Source organism: Mobula birostris, chromosome 5 (genome assembly GCF_030028105.1).
Source record: "Mobula birostris isolate sMobBir1 chromosome 5, sMobBir1.hap1, whole genome shotgun sequence".
Taxonomy (NCBI): domain Eukaryota; kingdom Metazoa; phylum Chordata; class Chondrichthyes; order Myliobatiformes; family Myliobatidae; genus Mobula; species Mobula birostris.
This window is the reverse complement of record NC_092374.1, coordinates 93,009,598-93,032,423: the sequence shown is the minus strand read 5'-3', so window position 1 is coordinate 93,032,423 and position 22,826 is coordinate 93,009,598. Positions and strand designations below refer to the sequence as shown.

At 47.4% G+C, this 22,826-nt stretch overlaps 1 pseudogene; it reads right to left on the bottom strand.

The window, feature by feature from the left end:
• LOC140197885 (P2Y purinoceptor 3-like) overlaps nt 1–22,826 on the bottom strand; it is a 40,866-nt pseudogene that overhangs the window by 6,192 nt on the left and 11,848 nt on the right.

Sequence of the window (22,826 nt, the reverse complement as noted above, 5' to 3'; positions counted from 1 at the left end):
GATAATGACACTTGCCCCATCATTGAAATGTTCCCACAACCCACAGACTCACTTTCAAGGACTCTTCATCTCAGGTCCTCTATATTTATTGCTTGCTTATTGTTTAAATAAATATATTTATTGTTTGTTTGTTTATTTATTTATCTATTATTTCTTCTTTTTGTATTTGTACAGTTTGTTGTCTTTTGCACACTGGTTGAATGCCCATGTTGTTGCCATCTTTCATTGATTCTATTATAGTTATTATTCTATGGATTTATTGAGTATGCCCGCACGAAAATGAGTCTCAGGGTTGTATATGGTGACATAGATGTACTTTGATAATAAATTTACTTTGCTTTCAAGGACCGAGTTTAACAGGTACTTCTCTTCAACCATTCTAATATTATTATTAAGATTAGCTATATTTGTCACGTACATCAAAACACGCAGTGAAATATGTTGTTTGCGTCAACGACTAACACAGTCCGAGGATGCAGCCCGCAAGTGTCGCCACATTTCCGGCGCCAAGATAGCATGCCCTCAGCTACACACACGTCTTTGGACTGTGGGAGGAAACTGGAGCACCTGGAGGAAACCCACACAGTCACGGAGAGAAGTATAAGCTCCTCACAGAGAGTGCCGGGATTGGAACTCAGGCTGCTGATCAGTAGCGCCGTAATACATTAAGCTAACCGCTATGCTACAGTACCGTTCCTCCAGCATTTTGTGTGTGTGACTCCAGATTTCCAGAAGCCGCAGAATCTCTTGTGTGTGCATATAGTGATCAAGTCTAATTCAACTTTGAGCTGACAAGGAGGACATTGAGGGAGGGGTAATTGTCAGTCCCAAGGTCATCAGGAGAAAGATGCAACTCTTTTAAACCGAGAGCAGTGCAGACTTTAGTCATAGTCATAGTCATACTTTATTGATCCCGGGGGAAATTGGTTTTCGTTACAGTTGCACCATGAATAATTATATGGTAATAAACCATAAATAATTAAATAGTAATATGTAAATTATGCCAGGAAATTAAGTCCAGGACCAACCTATTGGCTCAGGGTGTCTGACCCTACAAGGGAGGAGTTGTAAAGTTTGATGGCCACAGGCAGGAATGACTTCCTATGACGCTCTGGGTTGCATCTCGGTGGAATGAGTCTCTGGCTGAACGTACTCCTGTGCCCAACCAGTCTATTATGTAGTGGATGGGAGACATTGTCCAAGATGGTATGCAACTTGGACAGCATCCTCTTTTCAGACACCACCTTTAATTCATTGTTTCACTGGGAAAAGAGCCCCTCCCACAGTGCAGCACTCTCTTATCTCTGCCCCCCCACAACACAGTGCTCCCTCCACACCACCCCTCCCACAGTGCAGCACTCCCTCATCTCTTCCCCCTCCCACAACACAGTGCTCCTCCCTCCACCCTTCCCACAGTGCAGCACTCCCTCAGCGTGATGCCTCACTCTAGATTTTTGGGTTTATATGTCTCTAGTGTGGTCCAAATCCAGATCCTTGGAGAGATGAGACATGTTAAGGTAGTCAGTCCCCACTGGCTGCAAAGGCAAATTGCCTTCCTGCAGAGGCTGATGGAGATTCAATCAACCAGGGTGAAGCAAAGACAAAGTTCTGACTGCTGCAGTGAGAAATAACTTGGAATTCACATCCATTGCCCTGAAAGCTGAGAGTGGGGTGAACTCGGATCAAACAGGAGCATGTAAAGGGCAATCAGATAGACACTTCAATAAGAGTAAATATGGGTGATTAACTGACAGCCTTGGTCCAAGGCAAAGGGCTGACTGGTCTACTGGTCTCCACTCTCACAAACGGTGGAACGCATTGCTTCAGTCTTACAAGTTGAAAAAGAACCTCCCAATTTAACTGGTATCGAGTAACAGACCAAGCGATCTGCTTGTTCCTGGATGAGGAAACTCTCCTTTACCCCACCATCCACCTCCCCCTCCCCACTTTCATCCTCTCTCTCTCACCCCTCCTTCTCCCCTCTTCCCCTCCTCCCTCTCCCCTCCTCCCTCTCCCTTCCTCCCCTTCCTCCCTCCCCTTCCTCCCTCTCCCTTCCTCCCCTCTCACCCTCTTCCCCCTCCCCTTCCCTTCCCCTCCTTTCCACCCCTTCCTCTTCACCCCTTCTCTTCTCCCCCTTCTGGCCCTCCCCTTCTCTCTCTCCCCTCCTCCCCTACACTCTTCTCTCTATCTCCTCCCTCTTTTTCCCCTCTCTCTCTCTCTCTCTCTCACACACACACAATATTCCTCTGACTCCTTTGCTATCTCACCCTTGCTCTTTCAACCTTTTTACTTCTTCTTTCTCCTCCCCTCTCTCCCTTCTATCTGTCGTCCTTCCTCTATTCCCACTCTCTTCTTTCCTCCTCCCTCCTCCTGGTCTCCCCTTTACTCCTTTCCCATTCTCTCTCTCCCATCCTCTGCCCTGCTCATTCCCTTGCTTGGCTGCTGGAAGGGACAGACCCTGTCCCCCATCCCCTGTCTGCTGTCTGCTGTCCCAGCTCTGCTATTACACAATATTCAGTGATGTATAACAGATGTAATTCACTCAGTTTGAGTGCGACTACAAGCTGTTAAAATGTAATCCAGTAACTTTCAAACTCGGTGGTGAGTGACCAAGATGACTACTCAACCCTGCTTTAAAAAGAGTTTTGTTTTGTACCAATACATAGTACGCAGGGAAAGTTGGTTCAGAATTTGAGGGGGTCAGTAGCAGTGGAACTTTGTGGACGAAGCTTGGTATTCATCGCCTCCTCACTGAATGCAGAGTTATAGTTGATGTCCGATCACTGGTATGATGTCCTCCTAGGGGGTTGTCTATTGGTGGGTCCTTGGATGACTGTAGAGGCCGATCCGGGATCCACGTATTCTGATGCAGTGTGGGCACGAGGAAGTGGAGGCTGTGGTTCGTGTTGGGTCTTTTGGTTGCTCTTCCCTCCTTTCTCAGCTGCCATCCGTTCTCTGCGGCACAGCGGAGATTGCTCTCACATAGCGCAGCTCTCGCTGGAACAGGTTTCCTGCAGGATTATCTGTTGAGTGCAGTGTCTTCCCAGTTTTTAGATGTGATGTTTAATTTCTTAGTGCAACAAAGGGCTATTCAACCCATACACATCCACACCAATCAGGATGTACATTCAAGCCTATCCCATTTCCCGGAATTTGGCCCATATCCTTCAAAACTCTTGTCCTCCTTAAACCTGCCCACAAGTATCTGCCACAACCAGGTCGTCTGGCAGCTGGTTGCATAGATAAGGCTATAGGACATAGGAGCAGAATAAGGCCATTTGGCCCATCAAATATCCTCCTATTCCTTCATGGCTGATTTATTCTCCCTCTCAACCCCATTCTCCTGCCTTCTCCCCGTAACCTTTGACACCCTTACTAATCAAGAACCTGTCAACCATCACTTTAAATATACGGTACCGATGACTTGGTACTTTAAATATACAGTACCCGGGCAACTGTGGCAATGAATTCCACAGCTTCATCGCCCTCTGGCTAAAGAGATTCCTCCTCATCTCTGTTCTAAAGGGACGTCCTCCTATTCTGAGGCTGTGCCCTCTGGTCCTAAACTCTCCCACTAGTGGAATCATCCTCTGCACATCCATTCCATCCAGGCCTTTCAATATCTACCACCTGCTGTGTAAAAATGTTGCCGCTCAGGTTTTGAGTGAAACCTTTCACCTCTAACTTTATAACGATGTCCTCAATTTTTGGTTTATCAACCATGGAAAAAGCACCGCTCATCCCGTCTATGCCCCTCGTGGATTTAGGGTCACCTCCATGGGGGTCACCTCTCAGTTTCCTAAGCTCCAAGGAGTAACTACACAGCCTATCTAAACATTCTGTATGTCGATCCCTCGAGCCCTGCAACATCCTTGTGGATCTATATTGTATTCCCAGTTTAATCACATCTTCCTACAATCGGGTGACCAACTGAATACAATACTCTACCCACTGGGATTTGGCGGAATGAGAGCCAGTGAGGAGGGAGTGTCACGCTGTGGGGAGGGCAGTAAGGAGGGAGCATCGTGCTTCAAGAGGGACGGCGAAGAGGAAGTGTCACGTTGTTGGGAGAAGCGGGGGCAGGGGCCTGAACCTGGAGGAATGGTGAACCACTCAAAGTCTGACTTCTACCCTTTGACCTGTCTGGCATGGCTGACCCTACCAAGAGTCAAAGCGTAAAGCCCTGACTCCAGCCAACATAGAGTAGATCTCTGGATCATTGAGGCATACAAGCTTCCAAACAACAAAAAGATTGTGGTCCTCTTGGAGTATATGCCTATCCAAGAGTCTCTTAAATGTCCCAATGTACCTGTCTCTACCACCACCCCTGCAATGTGTTCCATGTAGCCACCACTCTCTGTGTAAAAAAAACTACCTCTGACATCCCCCATCCCCCATACTCCCCTCCAATCACCTTTATACCCTCTCAAATAGCTCTTAGTTCTGGCAAGACCCCAGTGAAAGACCCTGGGCCCCTCCTCAGACCTGTCACTTCCTCCTGGAGAGTCTAGTGGCTGGAACCGGTGACCTAACCAACGGCTCTGCCTCACCCTGCCGGTGGGAAGGGCAGCACAGTACCACAGTGGTCAGTGCAATGCTTCACAGAGCTAGCCGTCAGGTTTCCGTTCCTGCCGCTGCACCAACAGTGACCGCGTGCGTGGGTTTACTCGGGTCCCTCCTGCACTCCAAAGACGTATGGGTCAGGGTGAGTGAGTTGTGGGCGTGCCATGTTGGCAACGCTTGCAGGCTGCCTCCAGCCTATCATCGGACTGCATTGGTTGTTAAGGCATTTCACCGTATGTTTCACCGTTCATTATGTGATCACGGTTTTCCACGACCACGATTGTTCTTGGCAATTTTTCCTACAGAAATGGTTTGCCATTGCCTTCTTCTGGGCAGTGTCTTTACCGGACAGGTGACCCCAGCTATTATCAATACTCTTCAGAGATTGTCTGCCTGGTGTCAGTGGTCACATAACTGGGACTTTTGATGTGCCCCAGCTCTCGTACAACCATCCACCACCTGCTCCAATTGGCTCCACGTGACCCTGATCGGGGGGGGGGGGGTGCTAAGCAAGTGCCACACCTTGCCCAAGGGTGACCTGCAGGTTAGTGGAGGGAAGGAACGTCTTACACCTCCTTTGGTAGAGACATCTCCACCCCGCCACCCAATGTTTCGATGTACATGTGACAAATAAAACTAATCTTCATATCTTTTAATTTTGAACTAGCATCCCTTGTCTCAGTGGGTCCATTCTCACCCTCCCACTGGTAAAGACTGAACAAAGTGTCACAAAATCAGGTCTTTCAGCCCACTGAAACCATGCTGGATGTCAGACACCTATTTATCCTACACAAGTCCCTCCACATTCCCCCCCATCACCCTCGCTCCTGCATTTTCCCACTCACCCTCACACTGGGGACAATTTACAGCCTCATCCAAGCATCCAAAAACATTTGAGACACAAGAGATTCTGCAGATGCTGGAAATCTAGAGCAACACACAGAAAATGCTGGAGGAACTCAGCAGGTCAGGCAGCATCTATGGAGAGAGATGAACATTTGGCATTTGTGCCAGGACCCTTCATTAGTCCTGGACTATTTTCAAAATGGAGAGAACATTCAAAAATCTGAGGTGCAATGCAAAGAGACTCGGGAGTCCTTGTGCAGGATGCCCTAAAGTTTAATTTGCAGGGTGAGTTGGTGATGAGGAAGGCAAAGGCAGTGTTTGCATACACTTCAAGTGGACTAGAATATAAAAGCAAAGATGTAATGCTGTGGTGAGGCCTCACTTGGAAGCAGTTTTGGGTCCCTTATCTGAGAAAGGATGTGTTGACATTGGAGAGAGTTTAAAAGAGGTTCATAAAAATGATCCTGGGATTGAAAGGCTTATCATATGAAGAGTTTTTGATGGCACTGGGCCTGTACTCACTGGAATTCAGAAGAATGAGGGGTGACCTCATTGAAACCTATCAAATGTTGAAAGACCTCGATAAAGTGGACGTGGAGCGGGTATTTCCTGTGGTGGGGGAGTCTAAGACCAGAGGACACAGCCTCAAAATAGAGGGGCATCCTGTTTAGAACGGAGATGAGGAGGGAGTTCTTTAGCCAGAGAGTGGTGAATCTGTGGAATTAATTGCCACAGGCAGCTCTGGAGGCCAAGTATATAGATTCTTGATTAGTCAGGGCATGAAGGGATATGAGGAGAAGGCAGGAGACTGGGGCTGAGAGGGAAAATGGATCAGCCATGATGAAATGGCAGAGCAGACTCGATGGGCCAAATGGCCTAATTCTGCTCCTCTATCTCATGATCATATGGACTCAATCCAGGCCTGAAATGGCGACCGTTTAGATCATTCTATAGAAGCCGCCTGATCTGCTGAGCTGAGTTCCTTCAAAAAATACATTTCTTATTTATCTTGGCCTTTCCTCGTGCGTTAGCAATCCCACAGAATCATCTTGGGAATCTAAAACTGTTGATTCCAGTTTACAAAAGCCACAGCAGGGGAAAGAAATGACCTTGACTTTACAAAGCTAAGTCTTTGTTTACATTGCTCGAGCACAGTTAGGAGTGCTGTCCCCACCTCCTGATTAAAGTGACGGGAGAGTTGTGAATCTTCTGGCAAGCCTGCCGGATCCCCACATCCCCATCAACACTCCTGGGTAAATGGCTAACGGGAATCCGTGGCCTCTGCTGGTTAGGCAGTAACTTGGAAAACATCCCTAAGGAACAAGGGTCCACGTCTCAACCACTGCTTTAACTGCCTGGCTGCCCAGTGCCTCAGTACATGTAGAACACTTGTTTGGACAAAACACTCACTGTTCCTTCAGCAAGAAGCCAGCAATTAGCCCTCCTCTTCTCACATCTTTCAACCTCTTCCCCCCACCCCTCACGTCCCAGCTACAACGACATTAAGAGATATCAGACCATAAGACATAGGAATATAATTAGTCCATTCAGCCCATCGAATCTGTTCCACCATGGCTGATTTATTTTCCTTTTCAATTCCATTCTCCTGCTTTCTCCCTTTCAAGGACTCTACTACTCATGGTCTCAGTATTATTTATTTACATATTAATTATTGCTATTATTATTGTTACTCTGTTTGCACGCAGTTTGTACATTGGTTGCTTGTCAGTCTTTGCGTGCAGCTTTCTCATTGATTCTTTTGTTTTTGTTCTACTGTGAATGCCCGCAAAAAATGAATAGTGACATATAAGTACTTTGATAATAAATTTACTTCGAACTTTGAACTTTGAATTGGCCTCCTCAGCCGTCTATGTCATGAATTCCACAGATTCATCACCCTCTGGCTAAAGACATTCCTCCTCATCTCTGTTCTAAATGGACGTCTCTCTATTCTGAGGCTGTGCCTTCTGCTCCTAGACTTCCCCACGATAGGACACATCCTCTCCACATTCACTCTATATAGGCCTGTCAATATTCAATTGGTTTCAATGGAATCCTCCCTCATTCTTCTGAAATTCCAGTGAGTACAGGCCCAGAGCCATCAAACGCGCCTCATACGTTAACTCTTTCATTCCCAGGATCATTGTTGTAGACTTCCTCTGGACCCTCCACAATCCCAGCATATCCTTGCAACACACATCAAAGTTGCTGGTGAACGCAGCAGGCCAGGCAGCATCTCTAGGAAGAGGTACAGTCGACGTTTCAGGCCGAGACCCTTCGTCAGGGCTAACTGAAGGAAGAGTTAGTAAGAGATTTACTAACTTCCTAGAGATGCTGCCTGGCCTGTTGCGTTCACCAGCAACTTTGATGTGTGTTGCTTGAATTTCCAGCATCTGCAGAATTCCTGTTGTTTGGTTGCCAGCATATCCTTTGTTAGACATGGGGCTTAAAACTGCTCATAATACTCTGTGCAGTCTGATCAAAGCCTTATAAGGCCTCAGCATTAAATCCTCGCTTTTATATTCTAGTACTCTGGAAATGAATGCTAACGTGGCATTGGTCTTCCCAACCTGCAAGTTAACCTCTAGGGAATGCAGCACTCGGTCTCCCAAGTCCCTTTACACCTCAGATTTCTCAATTTGCTTCCCGTTTAGAATATAGTCTACGCTTTGGGTCCCTCTGCAATGGATCAAGCCAGATAGGATCTTTAGCTCAGCTCTGCCATCCTACCGAATCCCTCTAACTAACTGGGTCAGAAATTTCCACCTTGAATACAATTCTGTCACTCAGAGGGTTGTGAATCCTGGAGACTTCTCCACAGAATTTATTTAATTGATTACATTTTGGTTCCCTGCCTGTAATGGTGGGATTTCAAAGTTCAAAGTAAATTTATTATCAAAATATGAATATGTCTCCATATACCAGCCTGTACGTGTCACCGTATCCTTGAGATTCATTTTCTTGCTGGCATTCAAGGGAGAAATACAATAGAATTTAATGAAAAACTAAACTCAGTGGCCACATTTTTTGGTACTCTTGTACATCTGCTTGTTACTGCAAATATCTAAACAGTCAATCATGCAACAGCAACTCAACGCATAAAAGCATGCAGATGTGGTCAAGAGGTTCAGCTGTTGTTCAGACCAAACATCAGAATGGGGAACAAGAGAAAAATCTGCAGATGCTGGAAATCCGAGCAACACTCACAAAATGCTGAGGGAACTCAGCAGGCCAGGCAGCATTTAATGAAAAGGGTATAGGGGACATTTCAGGCCGAGACCCTTCAGCAGGACTGGAGAGAAAAAAATGAGGGGTCAGAGTTAGAAGGTGGCGGGAGAAACATAGGGTGAAAGGTGAAACTGGGAGACGAAGGGATGAAGTAACGAGCTGGGAAGTGGATTGGTGAAAGAGATACAGGGCTGGAGAAGGGGGAATCTGATAGGAGAGGACAGAAGGCCATGGAAGAAAGAAAAGGGGCGGAGCACCAGAGGGAGGTGATGGGCAGGTAAGGAGATAAGGTGAGAGAGGGAAATGGGGATTGGGATGGTGGGGGGGGGGGGGGGCTATTACCAGAAGTTCGAGTAATTGATGTTCATGCCATCAGGTTGGAGGCTACCCAGACAGAATATAAGGTGTTGCTCCTCCAACCTGAGTGTGACCTCATCATGATAGTAGAGGATGCCATGGACTGACATGTCAGAATGGGAATGGGGAGCAGAATTAAAATGGGTGGCTGTTGGGAGATCCCACTTTTTCTGGCGGATGGAGCGTAGGTGCTCAGCAAAACACGGTGCTTGGTAATCTATGTCAAGTCTCATGGATATACAGGAGGCCACAACGGCAGAGCTCGATACTAGATGACCCCAACAGGCTCACAGGTGAATGTCGCCTCTCCTGAAAGGACTGCCATCTAGGGTCCCAAACAGTCCTTCCAGGTGAGGCAACACTGCATCTAGTGCTCCTGGTGTGGCCTCCTGTATATCGGGGAGACCTGACGTAGATTGGGAGACCGCTTCGCTGAGCACTTACGTTCTGTTCACCAGAATAAGCGGGATCTCCCAACAGCCACCCATTTTAATTGCACTTCCCATTCCCATTCTGACCTGTCAGTTCATGGCCTCCTCTACTGTCACGATGAGGCCACACTCAGATTGGAGGAGCAAGACCTTATGTTTTGCCTGGGTAGCCTGATAGCATGAACATTGATTTCCTCGAACTTCTGGTAATGCCCCCCACCCTCACCTTCCCATCCCCTTTTCCCTCTCTCACCTATCTCCTTACCTCCCTATCACCTCCCTCTGGTGCTCCTCCCCTTTTCTTTCTTCCATGTCCTATCAGATTCCCCCTTCTCCTGCCCTGTATCTCTTTCACCAATCAACTTCCAGCTCCTTACTTCACCCCTTCCCCCCCTCCTGGTTTCACCTATCACCTTGTGTTTCTTCCTCCCCTACCCCCAACCAGATGAGCTCTGACTCCCCGTCTTTTTTTTCTCCAGTCCTGATGAAGGGTCTGGACCTGAAATGTCGTCTGTACTCTTTTCCATAGATACTCTTTTCCTGACCTGCTGGGTTTCTCCAGCATCATGTGTGTGTTGCATCAAAATGGGGAAGAAATGTGATCTAAAAGATTGACTGTGGAATGATTATTGGGGTGCCAGATGGGGTGGTTTGAGTATCTCAGAAACTGCAATCTCCATAAAGCCATAAGATATAGGAGCAGAATTAGGCCATTTGGCCCATCAAATCTTCTGTAGACTCTCTACTTCCTCAAAACGACCCGCCCCTCCATCTTTGTATTGTCTGCAAAATTTTGCAATAAAGTCCATCATCTAAATCATTGACATATAACGTAAAAAATAATTGGGCCCAACATAGACCCCTGTGGAACAGCACTAGCCACTGGCAGCCCTTTATTCCCACCCTTTGCCTCCTGACAATCAGCCACTGCTTAATCCATGCTAGAATATTTCCTGTAACACCATGGGCTCATAACTTGTTAAGCAGCCTCGTATGTGACACCTTATCAAAGGCCTTCTGAAAATCCAACTACACAACATCAACCGATTCCCCCTTGTTTATCCTGCCTGTTATTTCTTCAAAGAATTCCAACAGATTTGTCAGGCAAGATTTCCCTTGAGGAAACCATGCTGACTACAGCCTATTTTATCATGTGCCTCCAAGTACCTGAGACCTCATCCTTAGTAATCGACTCCAACACTGAAGTCAGACTAACTGGCCTATAGTTTCCTTTCTTCTGCCTCTCTCCCTTCTTGAAAAGTGGAGTGACATTAGCAATCTCCTAGGATGTTCACCCACAACAGTCTCTAGAGTTTACAGAGAAAGGTGCGACAAACAAAAACATCCAGTTCTGTGGGTGAGAATGCCTTGTTAATGAGAGAGGTCAGAGGAGAATGGCCAGACAGGTTCAAGCTGACAGGAAGGTGACAATAACTCAAATAACCACACGTTACAACAGTAGTGTGCAGAAGAGCATCTCTGAATGCACAGCACATCGAACCTTGAAGTGGATGGGCTACAGCAGCAGAAGACAGTCAGTGGGTACAGGAGATATGTAATAAAGTTGCCGCAGAGTGTGTACATAAACAAGCAAAGACTGACAAACAACCAATGTGCAGAAGAAAACAAACTGTGCAAATATATATAAAAAGAATGGGAGCGTGAATTGTCGACTCCTTGAAAGTGAGTCTATAGGTTGTGAAATCAGTTCAGAGCTGAGGTGAGTGAAATTATCCACACTGGATCAAGAGCCTGACTGTTGAAGGGTAATAACTAGTGGCATGGGACCTAAGGCCTCTGTACCTTCTGACTGATGGTAGAAGCGAGAAGAGGGCATGCTCTGATTGGTGGGTGTGGATTTGAACACGTGGTTCTCCCTGGCTTGAAAGGTGAGAATTCCAAGGATTCATTACCCCTTCCTCCTTTATCATGAAGCTTGGATCTAGGGGCACACAGTAGCCTAGCTTCATAGTGCTGGTGACTGGGGTTCAATTGCCAACACTGTCCATAAGGGGCTCGGACATTCTCCCTGTGACCGCGTGGGTTTCCTCTGGGTGCTCCATTTCCTCCCACATTCCAAGCACGTACAGGTTAGGGTCAGTAAGTTATGGGCGTGCTATGTCGAAGCCGGAAGTATGGTGACACTTGCAGACTGCCCACCAGCACATCCTCGGACTGTTTCGGTCATTGACGCAATGACACATGGAATTACAGCACATTACGGGGGCTTTGGTCTATGATGTTGTGCTGGCCTTTTAACGCACTCTTTAACCCTTCCTCCCTACATAGCCCCATTTTTCTATCATTCATCTGTCTTTCTAGGAGTCTCTTAAATGTCCCTAATGTGTTTGCCTATACCACCACTCCTTAAGGCCATCAGATATAGGAACAGAATTAGGCCATTTGGCCCATCAAGTCTGCTCCATCATGGCTGATCCATTTCTCCCTCAGCCCCAGTCTCCTGCCTTCTCCCCGTATCCATTCATGCCCTCACCAATCAAGAATCTATCAACCTTGGCCTTAAATACACCCAGTGACTTGGCCTCCTCCACAGCCGCCTGTGGCAATGAATTCCATAGATTCACCACTCTTTGGCTAATCAAATTCCACCTCATCTCTGTTCTAAAAGGATGCCCCTCTATTCTGAGGCTGCGTCCCCTGGTCTTACACTCCCTCCACCATAGGATGTACCTGTGATAAATAAAGGTAATCTTTAGTTACCTCATCAGGGGACATTTAGAACCTTTCACCTGTCTGACAGCACCTTCCCCAGAAAGATAGCCATGGGTCACCCCCACCTTCTCACAGGCTGGTTAGGGAGGGGCAATAAATGCTGGCATTCCTCCTGAGGCCCAGATCATCAGTGAAAACAAAGCAGGTGAAATCTGTTTGCTGCAAGCCAAAGGGGGTTTCACTGAGCACACGAGTGTGAGCTCCCCTCTGCCTTATCGGATGCCGGCCATATGCTAGGTGAAGAACTTATAAAGATCCAATGAAATGGTGAATTGCTTTGTGGACTGGGAGAAGGCAAGGGTTTGGGAATTTCCTGGGCACAGTGTGGCCTGAGCTGGGATCAGCCTTGGCTTTCACATAGAGAGGGAGGGCAGAGGGAGAGTTTGCACAAATCCTTGGAACATGAGGTCACTATGTTTCTGGGCTCTCTTTCAATAATTTAACTTATTTTAATGCAATAGCAACTCACACAAAATGCTGGAGGAACTCAGCGGGTCAGAGATTATCTCTGGAAGAGAATAAACAGTCGGTGGTTTGGGTTGAGACCCTTCATCAGGACATTTCCCTCCACAGATGCTGCCTGACCCAGGGAGCTCCCCCAGCTCCTTTGCGAGTTACTCCAGAATTCCAGCATGAGCAGTTTTGTGTCTCCATTTTAAATCAGACTCACTATTTATTAGTCCAAGCCCATGGAACAGGATCAGCTATCACTCATTGTCTATGTAATCCCATAACAGACAGAATCCTGACAGATAGAACTCCTTCCTATTTACCCCCAACAAAATCCCAACAGACAAAACTTCTTCCTATTTACCCTCCAACAAAATCCCAGCAGACAAAACTCCTTCCTATTTACCCCCAACAAAATCCCAACAGACAAAACTCCTTCCTAATTACCCCTCAACAGACAAAACTCCTTCCTAATTACCCCTCAACAGACAAAACTCCTTCCTATTTACCCCTCGACAAAATCCCAACAGTCAAAACACCTTCCTATTTTATAGGCATCTGTTAGTCTCATGAGACTATGGATTTGTACCTTGGAAGGTTTCCAGGGCGCAGGCCTGGGCAAGGTCGTATGGAAGACCAGCAGTTGCCCATGCTGCAAGTCTCCCCACTCCACGCCACTGATGTTGTCCAAGGGAACGGCACTGGGGCCCATACAGCTTGGGACCGGTGTCGTCGCAGAGCAATGTGTGGTTAAGTGCCTTGCTCAAGGACACAACACGCTGCCTCAGCTGAGGCTCGAACAAGCGACCTTCAGATCACTAGACCGACGCCTTAACCACTTGGCCACGTGCCAACACACTTCCTATTTACACCCCAACAAAATCCCGTGCAGGCTCATGTATGAGTGTATGTGTTTGTGTGTGTGTCACCACACTTCTGGCACCAACATAGCATGTGCAAAACTCGCCAACCCTAACTGGCACGACTTTGGACTGTGCGAGGAAACTCGTGTGGTCACAGGGAGAATGTACAAACTCCTTACAGGCTGGAACTATAAAGCGTTGTACTAACTGCTACGCTACTGTACCGCCTACAATGGGAGAATGTCTGAATGTGCTTGTGCACGTGTGTATATTGTGCTTCATCTGTGTGTGTGTGTGCATGCACACGTGTGTGCTTTGTGTTTATGTCTGTATTAGTTTGTGTGTGTGTAGTTTGCATGTTCTCCCTAGGTTTCCCCCCAGGTGCTCAGGATCCCTCCCACATCCCAACGACGTATGGTGAGAGGTAGAGTCTGCGGGGAGCTACGTGGGGAGAGTGCAAGAGGTGAGGGTAGGTTTAGTGTCAAAATGGAGGCAGATGTGATGGACTGAGAATCTGTGGGAAGAGGAGACAACTCCACCATGCATTGTATGTGAGGAGGAGGGAGGGTGTGAAGTGGTGTTAATATGCACCTTCAGGAGGGAGAACAATTCCCAGGGTTTGGGAACTTTATCACATTCTGGAGTGAGGGAACGTAGAGGCCAGCATCAACTCGATGGGCTGACTGGCCTCTCTGTAGGCGGCAACAAATCTCTTCTCAGTGGAGAGCATTCCGACTGGTTGCATCACCAGAGATCCGAATGCATAGCATGGAAAATGGCTGCCAGCACCATCACGGACACAGACCTCCCCACCATCATGGACAGAAACCTCCCCACCATCACGGACACAGACCTCCCCACCATCACAGACACAGACCTCCCTCCCTTCATGGACAGAAACTTCCCCACCATCACGGACACCTTCGGGGGGGGGGGGGGTGCCGAGGCTGCAAGAAGGCAGTGTCCATCACTAAGCACCCTCACCATCCGGGACGTGCCCTCTTATCCTTACTACCATCAGGGAGGGGGTACAGGAGACCGAAGGTCCACACTCAATGCTTTGAGGACAGTTTCTTTCTTCTGCCATCAGATTTCTGAACAGTCTATGAACCCATGATCACTACCTCACTATTCTGTCTTCTTGCATTGTTTACTTTTGTCGTTTATAATAATTTTATACCTTTGTATTGTACTGCTGTTGCAAAACAACTTCCATGACATTTACAATACTGTGCAAAAGTCTTACGCACATATGTATAGCTAGAGTGCCTATGACTTTTGCACAGAACTGTAGTAATTTTATGTATTGCACTGTACTGCTACCACAAAAAAATCATGACATATGTGAGTGATGATAAACCCGATTCTGATCTGGATCTCTATTGTGGACTGAGAGTGAGAAGGGGTCAGGGAGAGGGGATTCACGGTTGGGAAAAGGGGAAGGGAGAGGGGAGGGAGCGGGAAGCACCCGAGAGACATTCTGTAATGATCAATAAACCCATTGTTTGGAATCAAATGACCTTGCCTGGCATCTCAGGGCTGGGTGTGTCTGAACCTGTGCCACTCCCCCCACCCCTGGCATTCCTTCTCTGCCACCTGTCTCGCTCCTCTCCCTTGCCATTCTCAATATCCTCTGCTCCTGCGAGATTTACAAACTCACTCTCTGCTCCACATTAGCAAATACAGTACTGTGCAAAAGTCTTAGGCACCCTAGCTATGTATATGTGCCCAAGACTTTTGCATGGTACCGTAAATCAGTGATAATAAACCTGATTCTGATTTTCTGGTGTAACAATCTCTCATTATGAAACAGAGATTCTGCAGATGCTGCAAATCCAGAGCTACCCTCAGAAAATGCTGGAGAAACTCAGCAGGTCAGGCAGCATCTACAGAAATGAACAGTCAACATCCCTTCAGGACTGGAAAGGAAGGGAGAAGATGCCAGAATAAAAAGGCGGGGGCAGGGGAAGGAGGATAGCTGGAAGGTGACGTGTGAAGCCGGGTGGGTGGGAAAGGTAAAAGACGAGGAGGAGGGATCTGATAGGAGAGGAGAGTGGCTCATTGGAGAAAGGGAAGGAGGAGGGGATCCGGGGGTGGTGATAGGCAGGGGAGGAGAAGAGGTAAGAGCCAGAGTGGGGAATAGGAGGGGGAGGGAAAAATACTGGAAGGAGAAATCAACGTTCATGCCATCAGGTTGGAGACTGCCCAGACTGAATATGAGGTGACGCTCCTCACTGTGGCAAAAAGAGGAGGTCATGTCAGCACAGAAATGAGGATGTGAATTTAAATGGATGGCCACTGGGAAATTGGTGGATGGAGTGGAGGTGCCTGATAAAACAGACCCCCAACTTATGTTAGGTCTCACCAATGTAAAGGAGGCTACATCAGGTGCTCCAGATACAATAGACGACCCCAACGTATTTGCAGGTGAGAAGTTGCCTGAACTGGAAGGACTGTTTGTGGGCCTGACTGGAGGTGAATGGGCAGGTGTAGCACTTGCAGGGATAAGTGCTGGGAGGGAGATTAGTGGGGAGGGATGGATGGACAAGGGAATCATGAGGGTGCGATCTTTGAGGAAAGCAGAGAGTGGGGGTGGAGAGGTAAAGATTTGATGGGTGGTAGAGTCCATTGGAGGTTGTGGAAGTTGCGGAGGATGATGTGTTGGATGTGGAGGCTCATGGGGTGGTAGGTAAGGACAAGAGGAATTCCATCCCTGCTAGGGCGGCAGGAAGATCAGGTGAGCATGGATGTACGGGAAATGGAGGAGAGACAGGTAAGGGCACCATCAATAGTTGAGAAAGGGAAACTCTTTTCTTTGAAGAAGGTGGGTATCTCTGATGTCCTGAAAATGAAAGCCTCACCCTGGGAACAGATGTGGTGGCGATGAAGGAACTGAGAAAAGGGAATGGCATTTTTACAGGAGACTGGGTGAGAAGAGGTATAGTCAAGATAGTCGTTGGAAACGGTAGGTTTATAAAAGTTGTCGGTAGAGAGCTTGTCTCCAGAGATGGAGGTGTCAGAAATATACCAAGTAAATTTAAGGACAGGGTGGAAATTGAAGGTGAAGTTGAAGAAAGCCAATGAAGAGTCAGGCATACCTTGGGCCCATGCGGGTGCCCATGGCTACCCCTTCAGTTTGGAGAATGTGGGAGGAACCGAAGAAGAAAGTGTTGAGGATGAGGACCAATTCTGCCAGACAGAGGAGGGTGGTGATGGTGGGGAAATGGTTGATTAATTTGTTGAAAAAGAAGCAGAGAGCTTTAAGGCTTTCTTGCTTGGGGATAGAAGTGTATAGGGACTGGACATCCATGGTGAAAAGGAGGCGGTCAGGGCTCGGGAATTGGAAGTTGTTGAGGAGGTGGAGGGCATGTGAAGTGTCACAGATATAAGTGAAAAGTCATCCTTCGGGACACCCTGCAACTTCCAAGAATCACCCTGAACTTTTTCAAAGCTTAGGAGTACATAATGCCCTCTCTTCCTTGAAAACATCCCGATAAGCTCCCTATGCTCCTTTCTACACCTCTCCTAGGTAGAGTGGAACAGGTCAATGCAAAAGTCAAAGTTCGAGGTAAACTTACTATCAAAGTACATATATCTTACCACATGCTACCTTGAGATTCATTTTCTTGCAGGCATTTACAGAAAATAAAGAAATACAATAAAATTTACAAAATATTATACATAAAGACTGAAAAGCAACCAATATGCAAAAAAAGACAAATTGTTGAAATTAAACCATTAAAAAAAATACCAAGTGAGTCCTTGAAAGGGAGTCTGTAGGTTGTGGAGTCAGTTCACCATTGGGGTGAGTGAAGTTACCCACACCGGTTCAGGAGCCTGATGGTTGCAGGGTAATAATGGTTCCTGAACCTGGTGGAGTGGGACCCAAGGCTCATGTACGTCCTTCCCAATTGTAGAAGCAAGAATATCACAGTTAAAGGCTATTTGGCCCCTTGAGAGCATTTCTGCATTCATTGAGGTTATAGCTCATCCCAAGCCTAGAGTCTCTCTCGCCCAATCATCCATGTCACTCTGGCACCCTACAATCGATTGGACTCTGCTTCAGTACACCCAATGAGCTGGCCACCCATGGGAGGGCAGGGGAAGGGATTCCAAAGATTTACAAACAGAACTTTCCCTTCCTGGAAGGCCACTCATAGGAAATATGACCGAATTCTGGGACTGAGGGAAATGAGGTCAGTGCAGGGAAGTGTCACTGAGGTCAAAGCCCAGATTGTGATCTGTTGGACGCCGGATCAGGCTAGAGGGGGTGAATGGCCTACCATACCCTTGGGAGATGTATAATTCTATGTCCATAAGGCAATGGAGCAGAATAGTTCATTCAGCCCATCGAGTCTGCTCTGTCACCCCATCATGGCTGATTTATTTTCCCTCTCAACCCCATATCCCCATAACCACTGAAGCCCTTACTAATCAAGAATCGATCAACCTCTGCTCTAAATATATGTAACAACTTGGCCTCCACAGCCATTTGTGGCAATAAATCACACAGATTCCCTCTTCCTGCCGTCTCGGCAAAGCAGCCAGAAGAATCAGGGATTCCCTTCCCCCCCCCCCCCCCGGACATTTCCCTCTTCACCACCCCCCCCCCCCGTTATGGCAATTTACAGTGACCTACTGACCCTACAGACTGTTGGGGTGTGGGAGGGAACCCACACAGTCACAGGAAAAGCATGCAGACTCCACACACATGCATGCACACAGACAGACAGGCACACACACACGCACAGTCAGGGGCTGTGAGGCAGTGGCTCTAACCAATGTACCATTTCCCAGAAGTCCCTGAGCCACCACTCGGTTCAGAATCCATAGCAAAACAAGTGACCCTTTTGTTATTTCGTTTGAAACCAGGCTTCAGCCTCAGGCTGACCGTTGTCCTGAGGAGAGCATGGCCTCAGCCTGTGCCAACCTTAGGTCCCAGCTTGGAGAGAATTAGACACAAGCGATTCTGCAGATGTTGGAAATCTTGAGCAACACACACAAAGCACAGGAGGAACGTGACAGGTCAGGCAGCATCTACGGAGGGTCTTAGCCTGAAACATCGACTGTTTATTCCCCTCCATTGATACTGCCTGACCTGCTGAGTTCCTCCAGCATTTTGTGTGTGCTGCTCTTAACAGGGAAGAGGTCACTTCCGCTTCCATAGCACCCATAGTTTCCTTGGGAGGCTTCACGGTCAATGGAGTGTCAGGATGTAGGGGAATGAGGCGGCCACCGTATGTACAGCAAGATCCCCACAGCCTGGTACGGAAGTGTGGAAGAGCCTACATGAAGCAGTGGATACTGCCCAGGCTGTCACAAGCCCCACCATTCAGCCACTTACCAGGAGCACTGTCACAAGAAAGCAGCATCCACATCCTCTTTTCTTGCTACTGCCATCAGGAAGGAGGTACAGGAGCCTTAGGTCCCACACCACCAGATTCAGGAACAGTTATTACCCTACAACCATCAGGCCCTTGAACCAGTGTGGATAACTTCACTCACCTCAAACTCCCTTTTAAGGACTTGGCAACTCATGATCTCGTTATTATTTTTTTTATTTTCATAGTTTGCCTTCTTTTACACATTGGTTGTTTGTCAGTTTTGTTTGTGTATAGTTTTACATAAATTTTATTGCATTTCTTTATTTTGCTGTAAGTACCTGAAAGAAGATGAATCTCAAGGTAACACATACGTACTTTGAACTTTGACCTGCGCTCTCCACATTGCTGAAGTCCCAGGACATGAAGGACTGCAGAGTCCTGTTGGAATACTGCGTGTACTGTGTGCAGCCTGGTCTCCTTGCTTGAGGAGAGACATACTGGCAGCAGAGGTTCAACAGTCCACAGCAAGAAGGGATCTTATATAAGGATATAAAATTTATAAAGGATTGAGATAAGAAAGAGGCAGGAAAGTTGTTTCCATTGGCACAGTACTGTGCAAAAGTCTTGGGCACGTATATACTGTATAGTTAGGGTGTCTAAGACTTTTGCACAGTCCTGTAGTAATTTTATGTATTGCACTGTACTAAGAAAACAAATTTCTTGACATATGTGAGTGATGATAAACCTGGTCCTGATTGTGGTCTATTGTGGACTGAGAGTGGGAAGGGGGCCGGGAGAAGGGAATCGTGGTTGGGAAAAGGGGAAGTGGGGGGAAGGGAGCGGGAAGCACCAGAGAGACATTCTGTAATGATCAATAAACCAGTTGTTTGGAATCAAATGACCTTGCCTGGTGTCTCAGGCACTCCTTCTCTGCCACCAGTCCCACAACGCTCCTGTGGTGCTCCACCCTCGCAATTCCCAACATCCTTTGCTCCCTCAGATTTACAAACTGGCTGTCCGCTCCACATTGACAAATACAGTACTGTGCAAAAGTCTTCAGCAACCTAGTGTATATTTATACTTAAAAAAATATATAAATAAACACACACACACACACACACACACACACACACACAAACACAAACATATATATCTGTCTATATATACCTGCTTTTTTCCAGTGTAGTGAATGTGTAGAATTCTATGCCCAGGGAAGCACTGAGCTAAAATATATTTAAGAGATGGTGAGACGGGTTTCTGCATAGTCTGGGAATTAGGGGTGACAGGAAAAAGGCAGCTAGGTGGAGCCGAGTCCAAGGCCAGATCACTCATGATCTAAGTGAACTCCTACACCTGATTCTTCTGTCACTAACAGGGGCCTCATTTGGGATTTTTCACCTGTAAAGACAGCATCTCAGACACAATTTGCTGCAACTCTGCGTTTGCGTATCTGGAGCGGGACTCGAACCAGTGGCTGTGTGCGGGTGCTCTGCCGCTGACGGGAGGTGAGGATGATGTTGGGCTGACACTAACCCCCACAGAGCGAGCCCCGACGTTCAGTCCCCAGCCTCTCTCACAGCCATAACCACAGGGGCACTGGGCTGAAGAGGCTGTCACCAGATCAAGATCTGATTAGGAAATGTAAAGACTGGTCCCACCATTTCTGCATTTCCTTGCAATGTACTTGTGCGTCATCATTATCATCACTACACGCTGCATCGTATGACATGGGCGATCATGGTCTTTCCATGACCATCATTGTTCTTGGTAAATTTTTCTACAGTAGTGGTTTGGCATTGCCTTCTTCTGGGCAGTGTCTTTACAAGACGGGTGACCCCAGCCATTATCAATACTCTTCAGAGATTGTCTGCCTGGCATCAGTGGTCACTTAACCAGGACTTGTGATCTACTCCAGATACTTATACGAATGTCCACCACCTGCTCCCATGGCTTCACGTGACCCTGATCGGGTGGTGGGGGCGGGGGAAGGGGGTTAATCAGGTGCTACACCCTGCCTTAGGGTGACCTGCAGGCTAGTGGACAGAAAGAGCTCCTTACATCTCCTTGGTAGAAATGTATCTGCTCCCCACCACCTGCTTGTGATGTCTAAAAGGGCCATTTATCCCACTGACTTTCTCCTATTCTTCCTGTTATCTGTTCTCCCCACAATGACAGCCTCCCTTTCATGGTCTTTGTCTATACTTCTCCCTGCCTCGGTAGAGCAAAGACCCCACCCACCCCGGGCATTCTCTCTTCTCCCCATGCAGAAGATACAAAAGTCTGAAAGGTCAGACCACCAGAATCAAGGACAGCTTCAACCCCACTGTTGGCGGACACTTGAATAGACCTCTTGTAAGATGAGATGGATTCTTGGCCTCACAATCTACCTCGTTATGATCTTGCACTTTACCATTGACCTGCACTGCACTTTCTCCGTAGCCGTTACACTTTATTCTGAATTATTGTTCTAACTCAGGGCACTGTGAAATTATCTGATCTGTGTGAACAGTATACAAGTAAAGCTGTTCACTGTTTCTCAGCATGTGTGACCGTGATAAACCAATACTGTACCAGTAACGATAAGCACAAATGCATTGTCACGTATCCATCCAAACATAGAAATGCAGAGCCAACTGTTCGGATCAACAGCCAGCACTGTCCGTGGATGTGCAGGACGCAGCCCGCCAATGGTGCCCAGAACTTACTAACCCTAACCGTACATGTTTAGAATGTGAGAGGAAACCCGCACATTCACAGGGAGAGCATACAAATTCCTTACAGATCTGGTGGGAATCGAACCTCAGTTGGTGATTGCTGGCACTTTAAACTGTTACACTACAAGACCAGAGGACCCTTAAGGAGGGAAATCAGTCATTCCCAAGCAGACTGCCCAATATATGACTCCTTCCCACCGTGATGCACTCAGGCTTATGGAATAGACTTTACTGGGGCGTCAAGAATACGCAGGGAGAGTTACCGACAAACCCCCCCTCCCCCCCACCACGCTGTGCGGACCAATAAAAGCAAAAGGACGATGTCAGAGCTGACAGCAGGCAGGGTAAAATCAGAAAGCGCTGGAAACACTCCCCGTGTCAGGCAGCATTTGCGGGGAGAGAAACAGGGTCAACATCTCGGGCCAAGGCCAGAAACGTCCCTCACCTGCTGTGTACTCCCGGCAATTCCTGTCCTCTCACAATTCTGGCATTTTTCTGGAATTTTGGAACAATCTACAATTATCGATTTTGAATATTCAACTGAACTTCCAGCTGAGCTGCTGGCGGGATGAAGGGTGGGAGATCCAGACGTCTACTGCGTGCAGATGGCTGTTTGTGGATACCTGTGCCCATCACTGACCTTTTAACCTACTCCGAGACCAATTTAACTCTTCCCTCCCACATAGCCCTCTATTTTTCCATCATCCATGTGCCTATCTAAGAGTTTCTTAAATGTCCCTAATGTATCTGCCTCTACCACCACTCCTGACAGGGTGTTCCACACACCCACAACACTAAAAAACCTACCTCCGACATCCCCCTATGCTTTCCTCCAATCACCTTAAAATCATGTCCCCTCATATTAGCACTGGCTGTCCACTCTATCTATGCCTCTTATCATCTGGTACACCTCTGTCAGGTCATCCTCCTTCATTCCAAAGAAAAAAGCCCCGGCTCGCTCAACCTCTCTTCATCAGACATGCCCTCTAATCCAGGCAGCATCCTGGTGAATCTCCTCTGCATCCTCTCTAAAGCTTCCACATCCTTCCTAAAGTGAGGCGACCAGAACTGAACACCATACTCTAAGTGTGGTCTAACCAGAGTGTCATACATCTGCAACATTACCTCGCTCTCTTGAACTCGATCCCTGACTAATCAACACCAACGTACCACAGCCCAGTTTAACAACCCTAACAACTTGCACGGCAACTTTGAGGGACCTATGGACGTGGGCCTCATGATCCCTCCTTTCCCCCACACTGCTAAGAATTATGTCGTTAACCTTGTATTATGCCTTCGTTTGACCCTCCAAAGTGA